The sequence below is a fragment of the Hyla sarda genome, unplaced genomic scaffold, assembly GCF_029499605.1.
Source record: "Hyla sarda isolate aHylSar1 unplaced genomic scaffold, aHylSar1.hap1 scaffold_222, whole genome shotgun sequence".
Classification (NCBI taxonomy): domain Eukaryota; kingdom Metazoa; phylum Chordata; class Amphibia; order Anura; family Hylidae; genus Hyla; species Hyla sarda.
In genome coordinates this window covers 205798-227346 of record NW_026608895.1, presented here as the reverse complement: position 1 = coordinate 227346, position 21549 = coordinate 205798, and the positions used below count along the sequence as shown (strand labels likewise).

At 46.2% G+C, this 21549-nt stretch overlaps 8 non-coding genes and 1 pseudogene across 8 annotated transcripts; all 9 read right to left on the bottom strand.

Moving 5' to 3' along the window:
• Positions 1-2455: 2455 nt before the first annotated feature.
• On the bottom strand, positions 2456-2588 carry LOC130320843 (U2 spliceosomal RNA; annotated as a pseudogene).
• A 2088-nt stretch (positions 2589-4676) lies between these two features.
• On the bottom strand, positions 4677-4867 carry LOC130320723 (U2 spliceosomal RNA). Its single transcript, XR_008866578.1, has one exon. It is a non-coding gene; the product is annotated as a U2 spliceosomal RNA (small nuclear RNA).
• A 2080-nt stretch (positions 4868-6947) lies between these two features.
• On the bottom strand, positions 6948-7138 carry LOC130320722 (U2 spliceosomal RNA). Its single transcript, XR_008866577.1, has one exon. It is a non-coding gene; the product is annotated as a U2 spliceosomal RNA (small nuclear RNA).
• A 2092-nt stretch (positions 7139-9230) lies between these two features.
• On the bottom strand, positions 9231-9421 carry LOC130320721 (U2 spliceosomal RNA). The gene has a single exon (XR_008866576.1). It is a non-coding gene; the product is annotated as a U2 spliceosomal RNA (small nuclear RNA).
• A 2088-nt stretch (positions 9422-11509) lies between these two features.
• LOC130320720 (U2 spliceosomal RNA) lies at positions 11510-11700 on the bottom strand. Its single transcript, XR_008866575.1, has one exon. It is a non-coding gene; the product is annotated as a U2 spliceosomal RNA (small nuclear RNA).
• A 2088-nt stretch (positions 11701-13788) lies between these two features.
• LOC130320791 (U2 spliceosomal RNA) lies at positions 13789-13979 on the bottom strand. Its single transcript, XR_008866639.1, has one exon. It is a non-coding gene; the product is annotated as a U2 spliceosomal RNA (small nuclear RNA).
• Positions 13980-16069: 2090 nt separating this feature from the next.
• Positions 16070-16260, bottom strand: LOC130320788 (U2 spliceosomal RNA). The gene has a single exon (XR_008866636.1). It is a non-coding gene; the product is annotated as a U2 spliceosomal RNA (small nuclear RNA).
• A 2084-nt stretch (positions 16261-18344) lies between these two features.
• On the bottom strand, positions 18345-18535 carry LOC130320719 (U2 spliceosomal RNA). The gene has a single exon (XR_008866574.1). It is a non-coding gene; the product is annotated as a U2 spliceosomal RNA (small nuclear RNA).
• Positions 18536-20630: 2095 nt separating this feature from the next.
• Positions 20631-20821, bottom strand: LOC130320790 (U2 spliceosomal RNA). Its single transcript, XR_008866638.1, has one exon. It is a non-coding gene; the product is annotated as a U2 spliceosomal RNA (small nuclear RNA).
• Positions 20822-21549: the final 728 nt, after the last annotated feature.

Here is a 21549-nt window from a genome sequence, read left to right as displayed (position 1 = left end):
TTTCCTAACCCCAACACGGATAAAAAATTCTTTTATTTTTAGTTTCATTTTTTCCCACCAGATACTGGTGGGAGTGTTGGGGTCTTTTACTCGTCTGCATTCCTTGTAAAAGGTGATAAAATCTGATAAAACCTGCGGATCTTCTAAAAGGGACACGTTTAACTTCCAGGCATTCCTACCAGTTCTCCTTTTAAAATCACTTTTAACTTTAAAATACAATAATTTATGGTCAGAAAAAACATTGGTAAAAAGATCACAGTTAAAAGGCAGTACTTGATAAGAACAAAAAATAAAATCTATCCTGGAGCTACAGCTTGCATTGCTCCAGGTAACACCGTCTTCCTCTGGTACGTTAAAATTACATTTTTTAAAAACATCAGTGAGATTAAAATCTAAAATCAAGTTTTTTAACATAAAAGACGTCTTATCATAGTTCCTACTCACTGCGTTCGAAAAACGGCGTTCTCCCCTTAAAATACAATTAAAATCACCTGATAAAACAAGAGGACTAGAATTGTTAATAAAAAGGGGTAAAATCTCCAACATTTTTATTCTTTCATTCTTATCAGGAGAACCATAAAAATTTAAAAACTGCCATTTAATACCATTAATAAAAGCGCTGACCAATAAAATTCTGCCTGGTAAAATTTCGTTAAAACTCTCAATTAAAACGTTCCCTTTAAAAAGTATGGCGACCCCTGCTGATCTGGACTCATTTGATCCAGACCAGACTGATGGACCGTGCACCCAATCATCTTCATATTCTTTATAATTTAATCTGTGCGGGATGCCACATTCCTGCAGGAAAAGGACGGAAGCAGCAAAAACTGACAAGTAATTAAATAGGGCAACCCTTCTTACTCTGGCGCTCACACTTCTCACGTTCAAGGACAGACCGGACAACTCAGCCATGGGAATGTACAAGAAAACGTCTTACACCTCTGATTCCCCCTCCGAAGCCTCATACCCCCCAAAATCTGACTCAACTGTACGCATAGAGGAAGCAGGAGAGGAGGCACCATCACTCAGCCGACCCCCCTCCTCCATCATGATTGAGGCATAGTTGTTCTCGGGCATCCTGGCAATCAGGGCTCCAGACTCATTGGGTTCTTCCACCTCTTGCCCCTCCATAGGGGTCGGGTGTTCACTTAGTTCAGTCTCTGGTACCTCAGAGACGGTCACCCCTGAAACCTCCTCCTGGCAGGGAGGAGGGGGGGTATCCCCTATGGGGACCTGTGGAGGAACGTCACTTGGGTTCCCTGCATCCGCAGGTACTTCCATCGGCTCCCCCTGGACCGCCTCCGAATAGAGTCTTCTGGAGCCCCTCCGCCTTTTAACCTTCACCTCTCCACCCGGATCATCGCTCTCAGGGGGACCCTGAGCCAGAGGTTGCTGAGGAGCGGATTCGGCCGCCGTCCGCTCCTCTCTTAACCCAGCATGCTCCTGGGGGCCAGTTTTTTCACCACTTGCACGTTTTTTGGCCATCCTCTGCTCTTTAGGGTCCCCTCCTTTTGCCTGAGGGGGGTCTTTCTCCTTCTCCATCTCACCGCTTACCTCTTGTGGGGGGGTAATCACTGGCTCTGCTTGCCTCGGCTGGTGTCCCGGTTGCTGTCCTTGCTGCCTCCAGGGTTGCCACTGCTGCTCCGTCCTATGTCTGTGGGGACAAGAGGAGAAAAGGTGACCGAATTGTTGACAGAAATTGCACCTCCCTCCTCTTGTGCATTTCTCTGTCTCGTGCTGTGTGCTACCACATTTTTTGCATGTACTTTCACAGTTTTCTTTTGTGTGTCCATATCTGTGACACTTCCTGCAGTAGCTTGGCATCCCCGCATAAAAGAGGTCGCCACACATATTATTTATTTTAAAACGAGCTGGTGGTAGTTGTATTCCCCCCGGCAATCTGTCATCTTTTTTGCATGTAACCTGAAATCTCCACTTAGATGTCCAGATGCCACAGCTGTTCATGATTTTTCCTCTGCACTCAACCTTACTAAAATAGACTTGTAAAAACAACTCAACATCGTGTAGGTTGGCGAAAGGGGAATACATCTTTACTACCACCAGCTTAATATCGTCTAGAACGTGCTCAATAATCCGGACACCCTGAAGCTTTTTGTCTTTACTCGCAGCAGCTCTGGTAACAAAATCTCTGTGGATGCCATTTTGTGTGAACGTCACATCAAAAATTTTACGCTTCGGGTAGTCCTGGATTGCCAATATCTCGCCCTTCTGTATTCCGAAAACTCCTCCGAGCACGTCCTCTACTACGAATTTCAAATCGTCCGCCCTTTTGGTATCATCCGTGAGAATGACTCTCACGGTGTTTTTGATCCTTGCGTATGCCGGCACAGAACCTGGATCCGGATCATCATCCATGGTTCTAACCTCTCTCCACCCGAAGGTCTTGAGAGGCGATCGCTACTCGTTACCCTGGGACTAGGCCCTCTCCCCAATAGCAACAAGTGGGTGAAGCCCAGGCAATAAACCTGGGCGATCCCACAAGGCCGAGGAGAGGGGTACCCGAGTACCTTCTGACCAGATCTCCTGTATTACTACACTTGATCTTAGCCAAAAGGCCGAGAAGCGATAACCGTGAAAGGGGCGGGCCCAACAAGGTGCCCTTCATGGGCACTATCACTGCTTGCTGTCAGGGAGGCTGCCAGACAATTTTCCATGCACACTCTGGGCTGGGGGGCAGTCAACCACCAGTACACACAGCAGAACCTAAACCCATACCATTATTGCTAAGCAGCAAGACAGGGGCCCATTGCACTCCCACGGGGCCTTTTTAAATGCAATCCATAACCCGGATTTGCCAGGAACCCTTCTTACTCCTCCTACTTGCATGTGACACTGGGCTTAGGATCTGCATAGGAAACACACACACAAGCACACACCTACCTTTGTTGCCTGCAGATGCCTCCTTGGCTGTCCCCAAACGGTATCAAACCAACACCCACGGGAAGCTGTAAGCATAGAGGACATGCCTGCACCCCATTGGACTTACCTGTGTGGGTTAAACCCGGGTTATTTGACAACCTATGGCGGTGATGGTTCTGCTCAGGCAGAGCAGTGCTGATGCTCCTCATAAAGCTGTCGCTGCTGTGAAGGTTCTAGGTGACATCACAAATCCCTATGGTTACATACACAACAAAGCTGGGTTGTTGTTGTTTACACTCTGCAAGGCCTGTGGAAGTGAGTGACATCATAGCACTGTAGTTCTGAGGGTTCTAGATGGATGCAACAATCTCCTGTTGCTTCTATGAAGGCCATAATAGACGACATCACCAAACAGCTCCATAGTCACATACACAGCAAAGGAGAGATGTTGTTTACACCTAGTGATGTCAGTGGTATTGAGTGACATCACAGCACAGTGCTAAGGCTCCTGGGCCTGGACACAGCAGCGGCTGCAATATCTCAACGGAGAATACGTTTATATATATGTGTGTGTGTGCGCGTATATATATATATATATATATATATATATATATATATATATTTCTCCGCCGAAATCACTTTTAAACCCATTTCCACCTTTTTTTCCCTTCTCTTCCTCTTACTTTTTTTTCACGTTTTTTTACGTTTTTCTCCTTTTCGCCTCTTTTCTGGGCGTATTATTCTTCTTTTTCTTCTTTTTTTTCGTCTAATGCATACCCCATCAGTGCAGCAATGCTTATTCAATACCGCCAGCAGATGGAGACACTGGGGGATAATTTTCTAAGGATTTATACTGATTTTTCCTGTCTGAATTTGTCGCACAGAAAGTTGCAGGCCAAATATGTGTGACATTTCTGCGACTTTAGCTTCTAGAGCATTTTTACAACATTATACATAGGTGCTGAATACATAAAAAGCGACTGTTCAGCGACAGACAAGTCGCATCGGCTGAAAGTAGGCCAGAATGTCAGTCCATGTTGGAGCAGGTTTAGATACAGTCTAAAGTATAGATCTCAAAGTCTGTGCACAGAATTTAGCAAGGGCCTCGCACCTTCTGATGCATCAGGTAGGTGCACAATAGCATAGCCTAACCCTCTGTACTTTGGTCTATATTGATGCGGGACATAGACAGCCAGCTGATGACCAATCCATTAGTGCAATGGATGGCTGGAAGCATTTGTCTTTGCCTTTGCAATACCACAGAAGCAATGCATGGTCAATGTACAGCAATGACACACCTGTGTGAACAGCCAGGAGACCCCCCCCCCCCCCCATGTTATGTTACATAGTTACATAGTTAGTACGGTCGAAAAAAGACATATGTCCATCAAGTTCAACCAGGGAATTAAGGGGTAGGGGTGTGGCGCGATATTGGGTAAGGGATGAGATTTTATATTTCTTCATAAGCATTAATCTTATTTTGTCAATTAGGAACATTCAGCACCCACCCGCTATCAAGGCAGCTGCCTATCATGTCATGCCCTACCTGCACAGGTGTGCTGGCTACTCAAATGATCCAATTAAGGAGGCCATTTAGTCAGCAGCAGCAGAAGTCCTGTGCCTGGACGCTCCAACAGCGGCCAGACACAAGCAGAAGCAGAAGCAGCAGAAGCAGCAGCAGCACCACCTTTTGTTTTTTGGCTGCAGCAGCAGCAAGGCCCACAGGGCTGGCTAGCTGGCTAGCCAGCAAGCAGGTAGCAATGAAAGTAGGAATCTTTCTTTTTAACCCTGTAAGGGGGTGGTGCACTGTACCCGAAGATACTGCCATATCGGGTCAATGCATAGGGCGACGGAAGCAAGCTTCGAAATCGGCCCCCGTTCTCAAAAATCCATTTAATATATGGTCCCCAGATAGGGGACGTATCAGATATTAAACTGATAAGAACAGATACTACACTTGATCTTAGCCAAAAGGCCGAGAAGCGATAACCGTGAAAGGGGCGGGCCCAACAAGGTGCCCTTCATGGGCACTATCACTGCTTGCTGTCAGGGAGGCTGCCAGACAATTTTCCATGCACACTCTGGGCTGGGGGGCAGTCAACCACCAGTACACACAGCAGAACCTAAACCCATACCATTATTGCTAAGCAGCAAGACAGGGGCCCATTGCACTCCCACGGGGCCTTTTTAAATGCAATCCATAACCCGGATTTGCCAGGAACCCTTCTTACTCCTCCTACTTGCATGTGACACTGGGCTTAGGATCTGCATAGGAAACACACACACAAGCACACACCTACCTTTGTTGCCTGCAGATGCCTCCTTGGCTGTCCCCAAACGGTATCAAACCAACACCCACGGGAAGCTGTAAGCATAGAGGACATGCCTGCACCCCATTGGACTTACCTGTGTGGGTTAAACCCGGGTTATTTGACAACCTATGGCGGTGATGGTTCTGCTCAGGCAGAGCAGTGCTGATGCTCCTCATAAAGCTGTCGCTGCTGTGAAGGTTCTAGGTGACATCACAAATCCCTATGGTTACATACACAACAAAGCTGGGTTGTTGTTGTTTACACTCTGCAAGGCCTGTGGAAGTGAGTGACATCATAGCACTGTAGTTCTGAGGGTTCTAGATGGATGCAACAATCTCCTGTTGCTTCTATGAAGGCCATAATAGACGACATCACCAAACAGCTCCATAGTCACATACACAGCAAAGGAGAGATGTTGTTTACACCTAGTGATGTCAGTGGTATTGAGTGACATCACAGCACAGTGCTAAGGCTCCTGGGCCTGGACACAGCAGCGGCTGCAATATCTCAACGGAGAATACGTTTATATATATGTGTGTGTGTGCGCGTATATATATATATATATATATATATATATATATATATTTCTCCGCCGAAATCACTTTTAAACCCATTTCCACCTTTTTTTCCCTTCTCTTCCTCTTACTTTTTTTTCATGTTTTTTTACGTTTTTCTCCTTTTCGCCTCTTTTCTGGGCGTATTATTCTTCTTTTTCTTCTTTTTTTTCGTCTAATGCATACCCCATCAGTGCAGCAATGCTTATTCAATACCGCCAGCAGATGGAGACACTGGGGGATAATTTTCTAAGGATTTATACTGATTTTTCCTGTCTGAATTTGTCGCACAGAAAGTTGCAGGCCAAATATGTGTGACATTTCTGCGACTTTAGCTTCTAGAGCATTTTTACAACATTATACATAGGTGCTGAATACATAAAAAGCGACTGTTCAGCGACAGACAAGTCGCATCGGCTGAAAGTAGGCCAGAATGTCAGTCCATGTTGGAGCAGGTTTAGATACAGTCTAAAGTATAGATCTCAAAGTCTGTGCACAGAATTTAGCAAGGGCCTCGCACCTTCTGATGCATCAGGTAGGTGCACAATAGCATAGCCTACCCCTCTGTACTTTGGTCTATATTGATGCGGGACATAGACAGCCAGCTGATGACCAATCCATTAGTGCAATGGATGGCTGGAAGCATTTGTCTTTGCCTTTGCAATACCACAGAAGCAATGAATGGTCAATGTACAGCAATGACACACCTGTGTGAACAGCCAGGAGACCCCCCCCCCCATGTTATGTTACATAGTTACATAGTTAGTACGGTCGAAAAAAGACATATGTCCATCAAGTTCAACCAGGGAATTAAGGGGTAGGGGTGTGGCGCGATATTGGGGAAGGGATGAGATTTTATATTTCTTCATAAGCATTAATCTTATTTTGTCAATTAGGAACATTCAGCACCCACCCGCTATCAAGGCAGCTGCCTATCATGTCATGCCCTACCTGCACAGGTGTGCTGTCTACTCAAATGATCCAATTAAGGAGGCCATTTAGTCAGCAGCAGCAGAAGTCCTGTGCCTGGACGCTCCAACAGCGGCCAGACACAAGCAGAAGCAGAAGCAGCAGAAGCAGCAGCAGCACCACCTTTTGTTTTTTGGCTGCAGCAGCAGCAAGGCCCACAGGGCTGGCTAGCTGGCTAGCCAGCAAGCAGGTAGCAATGAAAGTAGGAATCTTTCTTTTTAACCCTGTAAGGGGGTGGTGCACTGTACCCGAAGATACTGCCATATCGGGTCAATGCATAGGGCGACGGAAGCAAGCTTCGAAATCGGCCCCCGTTCTCAAAAATCCATTTAATATATGGTCCCCAGATAGGGGACGTATCAGATATTAAACTGATAAGAACAGATACTACACTTGATCTTAGCCAAAAGGCCGAGAAGCGATAACCGTGAAAGGGGCGGGCCCAACAAGGTGCCCTTCATGGGCACTATCACTGCTTGCTGTCAGGGAGGCTGCCAGACAATTTTCCATGCACACTCTGGGCTGGGGGGCAGTCAACCACCAGTACACACAGCAGAACCTAAACCCATACCATTATTGCTAAGCAGCAAGACAGGGGCCCATTGCACTCCCACGGGGCCTTTTTAAATGCAATCCATAACCCGGATTTGCCAGGAACCCTTCTTACTCCTCCTACTTGCATGTGACACTGGGCTTAGGATCTGCATAGGAAACACACACACAAGCACACACCTACCTTTGTTGCCTGCAGATGCCTCCTTGGCTGTCCCCAAACGGTATCAAACCAACACCCACGGGAAGCTGTAAGCATAGAGGACATGCCTGCACCCCATTGGACTTACCTGTGTGGGTTAAACCCGGGTTATTTGACAACCTATGGCGGTGATGGTTCTGCTCAGGCAGAGCAGTGCTGATGCTCCTCATAAAGCTGTCGCTGCTGTGAAGGTTCTAGGTGACATCACAAATCCCTATGGTTACATACACAACAAAGCTGGGTTGTTGTTGTTTACACTCTGCAAGGCCTGTGGAAGTGAGTGACATCATAGCACTGTAGTTCTGAGGGTTCTAGATGGATGCAACAATCTCCTGTTGCTTCTATGAAGGCCATAATAGACGACATCACCAAACAGCTCCATAGTCACATACACAGCAAAGGAGAGATGTTGTTTACACCTAGTGATGTCAGTGGTATTGAGTGACATCACAGCACAGTGCTAAGGCTCCTGGGCCTGGACACAGCAGCGGCTGCAATATCTCAACGGAGAATACGTTTATATATATGTGTGTGTGTGCGCGTATATATATATATATATATATATATATATATATATATATATATATATATTTCTCCGCCGAAATCACTTTTAAACCCATTTCCACCTTTTTTTCCCTTCTCTTCCTCTTACTTTTTTTTCACGTTTTTTTACGTTTTTCTCCTTTTCGCCTCTTTTCTGGGCGTATTATTCTTCTTTTTCTTCTTTTTTTTCGTCTAATGCATACCCCATCAGTGCAGCAATGCTTATTCAATACCGCCAGCAGATGGAGACACTGGGGGATAATTTTCTAAGGATTTATACTGATTTTTCCTGTCTGAATTTGTCGCACAGAAAGTTGCAGGCCAAATATGTGTGACATTTCTGCGACTTTAGCTTCTAGAGCATTTTTACAACATTATACATAGGTGCTGAATACATAAAAAGCGACTGTTCAGCGACAGACAAGTCGCATCGGCTGAAAGTAGGCCAGAATGTCAGTCCATGTTGGAGCAGGTTTAGATACAGTCTAAAGTATAGATCTCAAAGTCTGTGCACAGAATTTAGCAAGGGCCTCGCACCTTCTGATGCATCAGGTAGGTGCACAATAGCATAGCCTAACCCTCTGTACTTTGGTCTATATTGATGCGGGACATAGACAGCCAGCTGATGACCAATCCATTAGTGCAATGGATGGCTGGAAGCATTTGTCTTTGCCTTTGCAATACCACAGAAGCAATGCATGGTCAATGTACAGCAATGACACACCTGTGTGAACAGCCAGGAGACCCCCCCCCCCATGTTATGTTACATAGTTACATAGTTAGTACGGTCGAAAAAAGACATATGTCCATCAAGTTCAACCAGGGAATTAAGGGGTAGGGGTGTGGCGCGATATTGGGGAAGGGATGAGATTTTATATTTCTTCATAAGCATTAATCTTATTTTGTCAATTAGGAACATTCAGCACCCACCCGCTATCAAGGCAGCTGCCTATCATGTCATGCCCTACCTGCACAGGTGTGCTGTCTACTCAAATGATCCAATTAAGGAGGCCATTTAGTCAGCAGCAGCAGAAGTCCTGTGCCTGGACGCTCCAACAGCGGCCAGACACAAGCAGAAGCAGAAGCAGCAGAAGCAGCAGCAGCACCACCTTTTGTTTTTTGGCTGCAGCAGCAGCAAGGCCCACAGGGCTGGCTAGCTGGCTAGCCAGCAAGCAGGTAGCAATGAAAGTAGGAATCTTTCTTTTTAACCCTGTAAGGGGGTGGTGCACTGTACCCGAAGATACTGCCATATCGGGTCAATGCATAGGGCGACGGAAGCAAGCTTCGAAATCGGCCCCCGTTCTCAAAAATCCATTTAATATATGGTCCCCAGATAGGGGACGTATCAGATATTAAACTGATAAGAACAGATACTACACTTGATCTTAGCCAAAAGGCCGAGAAGCGATAACCGTGAAAGGGGCGGGCCCAACAAGGTGCCCTTCATGGGCACTATCACTGCTTGCTGTCAGGGAGGCTGCCAGACAATTTTCCATGCACACTCTGGGCTGGGGGGCAGTCAACCACCAGTACACACAGCAGAACCTAAACCCATACCATTATTGCTAAGCAGCAAGACAGGGGCCCATTGCACTCCCACGGGGCCTTTTTAAATGCAATCCATAACCCGGATTTGCCAGGAACCCTTCTTACTCCTCCTACTTGCATGTGACACTGGGCTTAGGATCTGCATAGGAAACACACACACAAGCACACACCTACCTTTGTTGCCTGCAGATGCCTCCTTGGCTGTCCCCAAACGGTATCAAACCAACACCCACGGGAAGCTGTAAGCATAGAGGACATGCCTGCACCCCATTGGACTTACCTGTGTGGGTTAAACCCGGGTTATTTGACAACCTATGGCGGTGATGGTTCTGCTCAGGCAGAGCAGTGCTGATGCTCCTCATAAAGCTGTCGCTGCTGTGAAGGTTCTAGGTGACATCACAAATCCCTATGGTTACATACACAACAAAGCTGGGTTGTTGTTGTTTACACTCTGCAAGGCCTGTGGAAGTGAGTGACATCATAGCACTGTAGTTCTGAGGGTTCTAGATGGATGCAACAATCTCCTGTTGCTTCTATGAAGGCCATAATAGACGACATCACCAAACAGCTCCATAGTCACATACACAGCAAAGGAGAGATGTTGTTTACACCTAGTGATGTCAGTGGTATTGAGTGACATCACAGCACAGTGCTAAGGCTCCTGGGCCTGGACACAGCAGCGGCTGCAATATCTCAACGGAGAATACGTTTATATATATGTGTGTGTGTGCGCGTATATATATATATATATATATATATATATATATATATATATTTCTCCGCCGAAATCACTTTTAAACCCATTTCCACCTTTTTTTCCCTTCTCTTCCTCTTACTTTTTTTTCACGTTTTTTTACGTTTTTCTCCTTTTCGCCTCTTTTCTGGGCGTATTATTCTTCTTTTTCTTTTTTTTTTTCGTCTAATGTATACCCCATCAGTGCAGCAATGCTTATTCAATACCGCCAGCAGATGGAGACACTGGGGGATAATTTTCTAAGGATTTATACTGATTTTTCCTGTCTGAATTTGTCGCACAGAAAGTTGCAGGCCAAATATGTGTGACATTTCTGCGACTTTAGCTTCTAGAGCATTTTTACAACATTATACATAGGTGCTGAATACATAAAAAGCGACTGTTCAGCGACAGACAAGTCGCATCGGCTGAAAGTAGGCCAGAATGTCAGTCCATGTTGGAGCAGGTTTAGATACAGTCTAAAGTATAGATCTCAAAGTCTGTGCACAGAATTTAGCAAGGGCCTCGCACCTTCTGATGCATCAGGTAGGTGCACAATAGCATAGCCTAACCCTCTGTACTTTGGTCTATATTGATGCGGGACATAGACAGCCAGCTGATGACCAATCCATTAGTGCAATGGATGGCTGGAAGCATTTGTCTTTGCCTTTGCAATACCACAGAAGCAATGCATGGTCAATGTACAGCAATGACACACCTGTGTGAACAGCCAGGAGACCCCCCCCCCCCCCCATGTTATGTTACATAGTTACATAGTTAGTACGGTCGAAAAAAGACATATGTCCATCAAGTTCAACCAGGGAATTAAGGGGTAGGGGTGTGGCGCGATATTGGGGAAGGGATGAGATTTTATATTTCTTCATAAGCATTAATCTTATTTTGTCAATTAGGAACATTCAGCACCCACCCGCTATCAAGGCAGCTGCCTATCATGTCATGCCCTACCTGCACAGGTGTGCTGGCTACTCAAATGATCCAATTAAGGAGGCCATTTAGTCAGCAGCAGCAGAAGTCCTGTGCCTGGACGCTCCAACAGCGGCCAGACACAAGCAGAAGCAGAAGCAGCAGAAGCAGCAGCAGCACCACCTTTTGTTTTTTGGCTGCAGCAGCAGCAAGGCCCACAGGGCTGGCTAGCTGGCTAGCCAGCAAGCAGGTAGCAATGAAAGTAGGAATCTTTCTTTTTAACCCTGTAAGGGGGTGGTGCACTGTACCCGAAGATACTGCCATATCGGGTCAATGCATAGGGCGACGGAAGCAAGCTTCGAAATCGGCCCCCGTTCTCAAAAATCCATTTAATATATGGTCCCCAGATAGGGGACGTATCAGATATTAAACTGATAAGAACAGATACTACACTTGATCTTAGCCAAAAGGCCGAGAAGCGATAACCGTGAAAGGGGCGGGCCCAACAAGGTGCCCTTCATGGGCACTATCACTGCTTGCTGTCAGGGAGGCTGCCAGACAATTTTCCATGCACACTCTGGGCTGGGGGGCAGTCAACCACCAGTACACACAGCAGAACCTAAACCCATACCATTATTGCTAAGCAGCAAGACAGGGGCCCATTGCACTCCCACGGGGCCTTTTTAAATGCAATCCATAACCCGGATTTGCCAGGAACCCTTCTTACTCCTCCTACTTGCATGTGACACTGGGCTTAGGATCTGCATAGGAAACACACACACAAGCACACACCTACCTTTGTTGCCTGCAGATGCCTCCTTGGCTGTCCCCAAACGGTATCAAACCAACACCCACGGGAAGCTGTAAGCATAGAGGACATGCCTGCACCCCATTGGACTTACCTGTGTGGGTTAAACCCGGGTTATTTGACAACCTATGGCGGTGATGGTTCTGCTCAGGCAGAGCAGTGCTGATGCTCCTCATAAAGCTGTCGCTGCTGTGAAGGTTCTAGGTGACATCACAAATCCCTATGGTTACATACACAACAAAGCTGGGTTGTTGTTGTTTACACTCTGCAAGGCCTGTGGAAGTGAGTGACATCATAGCACTGTAGTTCTGAGGGTTCTAGATGGATGCAACAATCTCCTGTTGCTTCTATGAAGGCCATAATAGACGACATCACCAAACAGCTCCATAGTCACATACACAGCAAAGGAGAGATGTTGTTTACACCTAGTGATGTCAGTGGTATTGAGTGACATCACAGCACAGTGCTAAGGCTCCTGGGCCTGGACACAGCAGCGGCTGCAATATCTCAACGGAGAATACGTTTATATATATGTGTGTGTGTGCGCGTATATATATATATATATATATATATATATATATATATATATTTCTCCGCCGAAATCACTTTTAAACCCATTTCCACCTTTTTTTCCCTTCTCTTCCTCTTACTTTTTTTTCACGTTTTTTTACGTTTTTCTCCTTTTCGCCTCTTTTCTGGGCGTATTATTCTTCTTTTTCTTCTTTTTTTTCGTCTAATGCATACCCCATCAGTGCAGCAATGCTTATTCAATACCGCCAGCAGATGGAGACACTGGGGGATAATTTTCTAAGGATTTATACTGATTTTTCCTGTCTGAATTTGTCGCACAGAAAGTTGCAGGCCAAATATGTGTGACATTTCTGCGACTTTAGCTTCTAGAGCATTTTTACAACATTATACATAGGTGCTGAATACATAAAAAGCGACTGTTCAGCGACAGACAAGTCGCATCGGCTGAAAGTAGGCCAGAATGTCAGTCCATGTTGGAGCAGGTTTAGATACAGTCTAAAGTATAGATCTCAAAGTCTGTGCACAGAATTTAGCAAGGGCCTCGCACCTTCTGATGCATCAGGTAGGTGCACAATAGCATAGCCTAACCCTCTGTACTTTGGTCTATATTGATGCGGGACATAGACAGCCAGCTGATGACCAATCCATTAGTGCAATGGATGGCTGGAAGCATTTGTCTTTGCCTTTGCAATACCACAGAAGCAATGCATGGTCAATGTACAGCAATGACACACCTGTGTGAACAGCCAGGAGACCCCCCCCCCCCCCCATGTTATGTTACATAGTTACATAGTTAGTACGGTCGAAAAAAGACATATGTCCATCAAGTTCAACCAGGGAATTAAGGGGTAGGGGTGTGGCGCGATATTGGGGAAGGGATGAGATTTTATATTTCTTCATAAGCATTAATCTTATTTTGTCAATTAGGAACATTCAGCACCCACCCGCTATCAAGGCAGCTGCCTATCATGTCATGCCCTACCTGCACAGGTGTGCTGGCTACTCAAATGATCCAATTAAGGAGGCCATTTAGTCAGCAGCAGCAGAAGTCCTGTGCCTGGACGCTCCAACAGCGGCCAGACACAAGCAGAAGCAGAAGCAGCAGAAGCAGCAGCAGCACCACCTTTTGTTTTTTGGCTGCAGCAGCAGCAAGGCCCACAGGGCTGGCTAGCTGGCTAGCCAGCAAGCAGGTAGCAATGAAAGTAGGAATCTTTCTTTTTAACCCTGTAAGGGGGTGGTGCACTGTACCCGAAGATACTGCCATATCGGGTCAATGCATAGGGCGACGGAAGCAAGCTTCGAAATCGGCCCCCGTTCTCAAAAATCCATTTAATATATGGTCCCCAGATAGGGGACGTATCAGATATTAAACTGATAAGAACAGATACTACACTTGATCTTAGCCAAAAGGCCGAGAAGCAATAACCGTGAAAGGGGCGGGCCCAACAAGGTGCCCTTCATGGGCACTATCACTGCTTGCTGTCAGGGAGGCTGCCAGACAATTTTCCATGCACACTCTGGGCTGGGGGGCAGTCAACCACCAGTACACACAGCAGAACCTAAACCCATACCATTATTGCTAAGCAGCAAGACAGGGGCCCATTGCACTCCCACGGGGCCTTTTTAAATGCAATCCATAACCCGGATTTGCCAGGAACCCTTCTTACTCCTCCTACTTGCATGTGACACTGGGCTTAGGATCTGCATAGGAAACACACACACAAGCACACACCTACCTTTGTTGCCTGCAGATGCCTCCTTGGCTGTCCCCAAACGGTATCAAACCAACACCCACGGGAAGCTGTAAGCATAGAGGACATGCCTGCACCCCATTGGACTTACCTGTGTGGGTTAAACCCGGGTTATTTGACAACCTATGGCGGTGATGGTTCTGCTCAGGCAGAGCAGTGCTGATGCTCCTCATAAAGCTGTCGCTGCTGTGAAGGTTCTAGGTGACATCACAAATCCCTATGGTTACATACACAACAAAGCTGGGTTGTTGTTGTTTACATTCTGCAAGGCCTGTGGAAGTGAGTGACATCATAGCACTGTAGTTCTGAGGGTTCTAGATGGATGCAACAATCTCCTGTTGCTTCTATGAAGGCCATAATAGACGACATCACCAAACAGCTCCATAGTCACATACACAGCAAAGGAGAGATGTTGTTTACACCTAGTGATGTCAGTGGTATTGAGTGACATCACAGCACAGTGCTAAGGCTCCTGGGCCTGGACACAGCAGCGGCTGCAATATCTCAACGGAGAATACGTTTATATATATGTGTGTGTGTGCGCGTATATATATATATATATATATATATATATATATATATATATATATATTTCTCCGCCGAAATCACTTTTAAACCCATTTCCACCTTTTTTTCCCTTCTCTTCCTCTTACTTTTTTTTCACGTTTTTTTACGTTTTTCTCCTTTTCGCCTCTTTTCTGGGCGTATTATTCTTCTTTTTCTTCTTTTTTTTCGTCTAATGCATACCCCATCAGTGCAGCAATGCTTATTCAATACCGCCAGCAGATGGAGACACTGGGGGATAATTTTCTAAGGATTTATACTGATTTTTCCTGTCTGAATTTGTCGCACAGAAAGTTGCAGGCCAAATATGTGTGACATTTCTGCGACTTTAGCTTCTAGAGCATTTTTACAACATTATACATAGGTGCTGAATACATAAAAAGCGACTGTTCAGCGACAGACAAGTCGCATCGGCTGAAAGTAGGCCAGAATGTCAGTCCATGTTGGAGCAGGTTTAGATACAGTCTAAAGTATAGATCTCAAAGTCTGTGCACAGAATTTAGCAAGGGCCTCGCACCTTCTGATGCATCAGGTAGGTGCACAATAGCATAGCCTAACCCTCTGTACTTTGGTCTATATTGATGCGGGACATAGACAGCCAGCTGATGACCAATCCATTAGTGCAATGGATGGCTGGAAGCATTTGTCTTTGCCTTTGCAATACCACAGAAGCAATGCATGGTCAATGTACAGCAATGACACACCTGTGTGAACAGCCAGGAGACCCCCCCCCCCATGTTATGTTACATAGTTACATAGTTAGTACGGTCGAAAAAAGACATATGTCCATCAAGTTCAACCAGGGAATTAAGGGGTAGGGGTGTGGCGCGATATTGGGGAAGGGATGAGATTTTATATTTCTTCATAAGCATTAATCTTATTTTGTCAATTAGGAACATTCAGCACCCACCCGCTATCAAGGCAGCTGCCTATCATGTCATGCCCTACCTGCACAGGTGTGCTGTCTACTCAAATGATCCAATTAAGGAGGCCATTTAGTCAGCAGCAGCAGAAGTCCTGTGCCTGGACGCTCCAACAGCGGCCAGACACAAGCAGAAGCAGAAGCAGCAGAAGCAGCAGCAGCACCACCTTTTGTTTTTTGGCTGCAGCAGCAGCAAGGCCCACAGGGCTGGCTAGCTGGCTAGCCAGCAAGCAGGTAGCAATGAAAGTAGGAATCTTTCTTTTTAACCCTGTAAGGGGGTGGTGCACTGTACCCGAAGATACTGCCATATCGGGTCAATGCATAGGGCAACGGAAGCAAGCTTCGAAATCGGCCCCCGTTCTCAAAAATCCATTTAATATATGGTCCCCAGATAGGGGACGTATCAGATATTAAACTGATAAGAACAGATACTACACTTGATCTTAGCCAAAAGGCCGAGAAGCGATAACCGTGAAAGGGGCGGGCCCAACAAGGTGCCCTTCATGGGCACTATCACTGCTTGCTGTCAGGGAGGCTGCCAGACAATTTTCCATGCACACTCTGGGCTGGGGGGCAGTCAACCACCAGTACACACAGCAGAACCTAAACCCATACCATTATTGCTAAGCAGCAAGACAGGGGCCCATTGCACTCCCACGGGGCCTTTTTAAATGCAATCCATAACCCGGATTTGCCAGGAACCCTTCTTACTCCTCCTACTTGCATGTGACACTGGGCTTAGGATCTGCATAGGAAACACACACACAAGCACACACCTACCTTTGTTGCCTGCAGATGCCTCCTTGGCTGTCCCCAAACGGTATCAAACCAACACCCACGGGAAGCTGTAAGCATAGAGGACATGCCTGCACCCCATTGGACTTACCTGTGTGGGTTAAACCCGGGTTATTTGACAACCTATGGCGGTGATGGTTCTGCTCAGGCAGAGCAGTGCTGATGCTCCTCATAAAGCTGTCGCTGCTGTGAAGGTTCTAGGTGACATCACAAATCCCTATGGTTACATACACAACAAAGCTGGGTTGTTGTTGTTTACACTCTGCAAGGCCTGTGGAAGTGAGTGACATCATAGCACTGTAGTTCTGAGGGTTCTAGATGGATGCAACAATCTCCTGTTGCTTCTATGAAGGCCATAATAGACGACATCACCAAACAGCTCCATAGTCACATACACAGCAAAGGAGAGATGTTGTTTACACCTAGTGATGTCAGTGGTATTGAGTGACATCACAGCACAGTGCTAAGGCTCCTGGGCCTGGACACAGCAGCGGCTGCAATATCTCAACGGAGAATACGTTTATATATATGTGTGTGTGTGCGCGTATATATATATATATATATATATATATATATATATATTTCTCCGCCGAAATCACTTTTAAACCCATTTCCACCTTTTTTTCCCTTCTCTTCCTCTTACTTTTTTTTCACGTTTTTTTACGTTTTTCTCCTTTTCGCCTCTTTTCTGGGCGTATTATTCTTCTTTTTCTTCTTTTTTTTCGTCTAATGCATACCCCATCAGTGCAGCAATGCTTATTCAATACCGCCAGCAGATGGAGACACTGGGGGATAATTTTCTAAGGATTTATACTGATTTTTCCTGTCTGAATTTGTCGCACAGAAAGTTGCAGGCCAAATATGTGTGACATTTCTGCGACTTTAGCTTCTAGAGCATTTTTACAACATTATACATAGGTGCTGAATACATAAAAAGCGACTGTTCAGCGACAGACAAGTCGCATCGGCTGAAAGTAGGCCAGAATGTCAGTCCATGTTGGAGCAGGTTTAGATACAGTCTAAAGTATAGATCTCAAAGTCTGTGCACAGAATTTAGCAAGGGCCTCGCACCTTCTGATGCATCAGGTAGGTGCACAATAGCATAGCCTAACCCTCTGTACTTTGGTCTATATTGATGCGGGACATAGACAGCCAGCTGATGACCAATCCATTAGTGCAATGGATGGCTGGAAGCATTTGTCTTTGCCTTTGCAATACCACAGAAGCAATGCATGGTCAATGTACAGCAATGACACACCTGTGTGAACAGCCAGGAGACCCCCCCCCCCCCCCATGTTATGTTACATAGTTACATAGTTAGTACGGTCGAAAAAAGACATATGTCCATCAAGTTCAACCAGGGAATTAAGGGGTAGGGGTGTGGCGCGATATTGGGGAAGGGATGAGATTTTATATTTCTTCATAAGCATTAATCTTATTTTGTCAATTAGGAACATTCAGCACCCACCCGCTATCAAGGCAGCTGCCTATCATGTCATGCCCTACCTGCACAGGTGTGCTGGCTACTCAAATGATCCAATTAAGGAGGCCATTTAGTCAGCAGCAGCAGAAGTCCTGTGCCTGGACGCTCCAACAGCGGCCAGACACAAGCAGAAGCAGAAGCAGCAGAAGCAGCAGCAGCACCACCTTTTGTTTTTTGGCTGCAGCAGCAGCAAGGCCCACAGGGCTGGCTAGCTGGCTAGCCAGCAAGCAGGTAGCAATGAAAGTAGGAATCTTTCTTTTTAACCCTGTAAGGGGGTGGTGCACTGTACCCGAAGATACTGCCATATCGGGTCAATGCATAGGGCGACGGAAGCAAGCTTCGAAATCGGCCCCCGTTCTCAAAAATCCATTTAATATATGGTCCCCAGATAGGGGACGTATCAGATATTAAACTGATAAGAACAGATACTACACTTGATCTTAGCCAAAAGGCCGAGAAGCGATAACCGTGAAAGGGGCGGGCCCAACAAGGTGCCCTTCATGGGCACTATCACTGCTTGCTGTCAGGGAGGCTGCCAGACAATTTTCCATGCACACTCTGGGCTGGGGGGCAGTCAACCACCAGTACACACAGCAGAACCTAAACCCATACCATTATTGCTAAGCAGCAAGACAGGGGCCCATTGCACTCCCACGGGGCCTTTTTAAATGCAATCCATAACCCGGATTTGCCAGGAACCCTTCTTACTCCTCCTACTTGCATGTGACACTGGGCTTAGGATCTGCATAGGAAACACACACACAAGCACACACCTACCTTTGTTGCCTGCAGATGCCTCCTTGGCTGTCCCCAAACGGTATCAAACCAACACCCACGGGAAGCTGTAAGCATAGAGGACATGCCTGCACCCCATTGGACTTACCTGTGTGGGTTAAACCCGGGTTATTTGACAACCTATGGCGGTGATGGTTCTGCTCAGGCAGAGCAGTGCTGATGCTCCTCATAAAGCTGTCGCTGCTGTGAAGGTTCTAGGTGACATCACAAATCCCTATGGTTACATACACAACAAAGCTGGGTTGTTGTTGTTTACACTCTGCAAGGCCTGTGGAAGTGAGTGACATCATAGCACTGTAGTTCTGAGGGTTCTAGATGGATGCAACAATCTCCTGTTGCTTCTATGAAGGCCATAATAGACGACATCACCAAACAGCTCCATAGTCACATACACAGCAAAGGAGAGATGTTGTTTACACCTAGTGATGTCAGTGGTATTGAGTGACATCACAGCACAGTGCTAAGGCTCCTGGGCCTGGACACAGCAGCGGCTGCAATATCTCAACGGAGAATACGTTTATATATATGTGTGTGTGTGCGCGTATATATATATATATATATATATATATATATATATATATATATATATATCTCCGCCGAAATCACTTTTAAACCCATTTCCACCTTTTTTTCCCTTCTCTTCCTCTTACTTTTTTTTCACGTTTTTTTACGTTTTTCTCCTTTTCGCCTCTTTTCTGGGCGTATTATTCTTCTTTTTCTTCTTTTTTTTCGTCTAATGCATACCCCATCAGTGCAGCAATGCTTATTCAATACCGCCAGCAGATGGAGACACTGGGGGATAATTTTCTAAGGATTTATACTGATTTTTCCTGTCTGAATTTGTCGCACAGAAAGTTGCAGGCCAAATATGTGTGACATTTCTGCGACTTTAGCTTCTAGAGCATTTTTACAACATTATACATAGGTGCTGAATACATAAAAAGTGACTGTTCAGCGACAGACAAGTCGCATCGGCTGAAAGTAGGCCAGAATGTCAGTCCATGTTGGAGCAGGTTTAGATACAGTCTAAAGTATAGATCTCAAAGTCTGTGCACAGAATTTAGCAAGGGCCTCGCACCTTCTGATGCATCAGGTAGGTGCACAATAGCATAGCCTAACCCTCTGTACTTTGGTCTATATTGATGCGGGACATAGACAGCCAGCTGATGACCAATCCATTAGTGCAATGGATGGCTGGAAGCATTTGTCTTTGCCTTTGCAATACCACAGAAGCAATGCATGGTCAATGTACAGCAATGACACACCTGTGTGAACAGCCAGGAGACCCCCCCCCCCCCCCCATGTTATGTTACATAGTTACATAGTTAGTACGGTCGAAAAAAGACATATGTCCATCAAGTTCAACCAGGGAATTAAGGGGTAGGGGTGTGGCGCGATATTGGGGAAGGGATGAGATTTTATATTTCTTCATAAGCATTAATCTTATTTTGTCAATTAGGAACATTCAGCACCCACCCGCTATCAAGGCAGCTGCCTATCATGTCATGCCCTACCTGCACAGGTGTGCTGGCTACTCAAATGATCCAATTAAGGAGGCCATTTAGTCAGCAGCAGCAGAAGTCCTGTGCCTGGACGCTCCAACAGCGGCCAGACACAAGCAGAAGCAGAAGCAGCAGAAGCAGCAGCAGCACCACCTTTTGTTTTTTGGCTGCAGCAGCAGCAAGGCCCACAGGGCTGGCTAGCTGGCTAGCCAGCAAGCAGGTAGCAATGAAAGTAGGAATCTTTCTTTTTAACCCTGTAAGGGGGTGGTGCACTGTACCCGAAGATACTGCCATATCGGGTCAATGCATAGGGCGACGGAAGCAAGCTTCGAAATCGGCCCCCGTTCTCAAAAATCCATTTAATAAATGGTCCCCAGATAGGGGACGTATCAGATATTAAACTGATAAGAACAGATACTACACTTGATCTTAGCCAAAAGGCCGAGAAGCGATAACCGTGAAAGGGGCGGGCCCAACAAGGTGCCCTTCATGGGCACTATCACTGCTTGCTGTCAGGGAGGCTGCCAGACAATTTTCCATGCACACTCTGGGCTGGGGGGCAGTCAACCACCAGTACACACAGCAGAACCTAAACCCATACCATTATTGCTAAGCAGCAAGACAGGGGCCCATTGCACTCCCACGGGGCCTTTTTAAATGCAATCCATAACCCGGATTTGCCAGGAACCCTTCTTACTCCTCCTACTTGCATGTGACACTGGGCTTAGGATCTGCATAGGAAACACACACACAAGCACACACCTACCTTTGTTGCCTGCAGATGCCTCCTTGGCTGTCCCCAAACGGTATCAAACCAACACCCACGGGAAGCTGTAAGCATAGAGGACATGCCTGCACCCCATTGGACTTACCTGTGTGGGTTAAACCCGGGTTATTTGACAACCTATGGCGGTGATGGTTCTGCTCAGGCAGAGCAGTGCTGATGCTCCTCATAAAGCTGTCGCTGCTGTGAAGGTTCTAGGTGACATCACAAATCCCTATGGTTACATACACAACAAAGCTGGGTTGTTGTTGTTTACACTCTGCAAGGCCTGTGGAAGTGAGTGACATCATAGCACTGTAGTTCTGAGGGTTCTAGATGGATGCAACAATCTCCTGTTGCTTCTATGAAGGCCATAATAGACGACATCACCAAACAGCTCCATAGTCACATACACAGC